Source organism: Phragmites australis, chromosome 8 (genome assembly GCF_958298935.1).
Source record: "Phragmites australis chromosome 8, lpPhrAust1.1, whole genome shotgun sequence".
Taxonomy (NCBI): domain Eukaryota; kingdom Viridiplantae; phylum Streptophyta; class Magnoliopsida; order Poales; family Poaceae; genus Phragmites; species Phragmites australis.
This window is the reverse complement of record NC_084928.1, coordinates 30,861,355-30,863,970: the sequence shown is the minus strand read 5'-3', so window position 1 is coordinate 30,863,970 and position 2,616 is coordinate 30,861,355. Positions and strand designations below refer to the sequence as shown.

General features: G+C 42.6%; 1 long non-coding RNA gene across 2 annotated transcripts; it reads left to right on the top strand.

Moving 5' to 3' along the window:
• Positions 1 to 372: 372 nt before the first annotated feature.
• Positions 373 to 2,616, top strand: LOC133927030 (uncharacterized). 2 transcript variants are annotated; one of them, XR_009911234.1, is made up of 4 exons: positions 373 to 532; positions 1,271 to 1,338; positions 1,427 to 1,533; positions 2,324 to 2,616. It is a non-coding gene; the product is annotated as an uncharacterized LOC133927030 (long non-coding RNA). The 2 variants fall into 2 exon arrangements; XR_009911235.1 differs by having other exon boundaries at positions 1,257 to 1,338.

Genomic DNA, 2,616 nt, shown 5'->3' with positions numbered 1-2,616 from the left:
ATGTTAGAGATGATATTTTAATTAACTATGTTGGTGGAGAAACTTAATCTGGTAGTTGTGCAAATTTTAGCTACTATTTTCTCAAATTTTTATGGACGGAGAGAATCATAATTTAAATTTATGGATGATCTTGTGATATTGTTGAAGGTTTCTGATTTTTTAATGATTTTACACTGAACTTCTCATGTTGCAGAATTTTTGTTTGTTTCTCTCAATTTGTTTCTGATTTATTCAAGCCTTTTTTCGATCCTCGGGATTTTATTCCCTGGCTTCCAAACAGAGGCAAGGAATAAACCCATAGAAATGAGGGGTTTTCAGTGCCCTCAAAATCCTCCCAAGGGGTTTCCTTGCCTGGTACCCTCCACCTTGCTCCCAAACAAGCACTACAGGTCGGGCAGCGCTCCCCGTCTCGCTCGCTCGTTCGAGTCCTCCCGTCGTCTGTGGCGCTCGCGAGCGAGACCACCGCCGCCGCTGACATCTCCACCTCTACAGCCGTCTTCTCCACCTCCGCATCTCCCTCTCCGGCAATGATGTGAGTCCGCTCCCCATCTCCCTCTGCTGCCTCCGCTAGGGTTCCTCCTCTCCGCACACCTTTTTCTTGTAGATCTTTGTGGGGGAGGACGTTGCCGCGTCGTCGGCAGGATCTCGGTCCCTGCGCTGTCGCCGTCAGTCAGGGATCGGCCCGAGCGTCGTTGGTGATCTGATGCAGGTGTTTTCGGTTTAATTTGCTCTCCGCTCTTGGTTAGCGGTCGTCTGCCGTGCGAACGTTTACTATTTTGCCCTGTCAGAGCTCATTCGCTCGTGCTGGGCAGACAAGATTAACAATAAGATTAGCTTTTACTATTTATTTCGAAGTCAGAACTCAACAATCGAACATCTTTCTGAAGCTTGTCAGCTATGTACTCGTTTACATGTGCTCTAGAACTTATTAAATGCAGCATCCATCTTGTATTCCTGTAAGTGCGAGTTACTACTACATGTCTTGTTTTGATCTGATATTTTAGCTAATGAGAAGGCTTTGTTGTTGTTGTTGTTCAAGCAAATGTAAGCTAGTACATGTTTATTTTACAATTTGCATGTTTGCGTTGCATTTGTAATCAGAGTTTGCCACTTTCCTATAGAATAAAGTTATTAGCAGATGAATTTGCATATAAAATCTCTCCGTTTCATTTTGTTCCATGTTCTGAATCTAAATGTTTTGCAATCAGAGTTCTCTACCCTAAATTATGGTAATTTTGTTCATTTTATGGATTTAGTGGACTTGGTGCAGGCCTTCGGAAATGGGCCTGAGCTCATGTAGCTATAGATTTTTGCTTTGAACTGAGATAGTAGTACAAGGTACGCTTTGTTTACTGGTATAGCTATAATTTCGGCTCATGTTTAGACATCACAGTTCTGATCAAAAACAAAATTTTGAACTTTGCAGGTTTGAAGAAAGAAGGTGCTTGGAGGAAGAAGATGCTTTGTTACTGTCAAAATATTTCTAAAGATGTCTCCCATGGGGTTTGGGGATTGATGTGGATATCACGCGAGGTAGCAGGATAGCACCAGCTCTAGCATTTTTTCTTTCTCATGTGCATGCTTGTGCGGGACTTCATGAATAAAAGAGCATCATTTCAGTTTTGGCTAGCCAATGCTAGAATAGTTGCAGCTAACAAGCAGTAGCGCTACTAGGAACGGAAGTACTACTTCTGCTGCTGTTAAACCTGTAGATGAACAGGGATATGCCAATTAGGAAAGAAACAGGGCATGAACACAAGGATAAGGTTGTATCATGAATCTGATGTGTGCATACTGCATTCATTCAGTCATGATTAGCCCAACAATTCAGCATGATTTATGCCTGTATATACACATGCACTGGCTTTTCTGATAAATGCTTGTGGGTTAGATCAACAAAGAAAAAGGGTTCTTGATCTTTAATAGACCCTATGTTGTTTGCCACTCCTCTCATTTAATACAATGTGCTCTCTCCTTTGTTGTCTGCACATCAGAGTACTATTTCTTCAAATTTTAATTTGTGGTCAGTGACTAAAGCTAACAGCACACAGCAACTTAAGCTATATTCAAATGATGGGGTATTACACGCTGCTATATTTAGTAATTGAACTTTACACTTGTGATGTGATAAAGTCAATCACTGTAAAACTAATTGCTTGTGAGTGCTAGTAACCAAAGGATAATGGAGTCTGAGGTAGCATAGTTGATAACGTCTGATTTCATCCTCTGTTTAGCTTGTGCAGTGAATGCAGAAAGTGCAGTTTCCCATTTCAATCTTTAGTTTTCCCACGGCAGATTGCTGATCGACTCGTCTCCCTTTCAGGCATCGAATATCGAAGTGATGGATAGATGCAGGCACTGGCGAATCGTAAGCTGATTTGGTGTCTGTTGCTGGTTTGTCCTGGGCTCCTGGCTGCCTAGCATCATCAAAATGCGGAAGTTCAGATGGCCTCTAGTCTAGCTATATATTCACCGGTACTTGACGGAGGTCGCCGTACCCGTATCAGATACGGCGATACGGCACGATACTTTCCAGCCAGACATCTCACACACGAACGAAGCGAAAATATCACGCGCGTCTGAATAAAGCGTTTCCCTCCCTCGGGAACCTGTTTC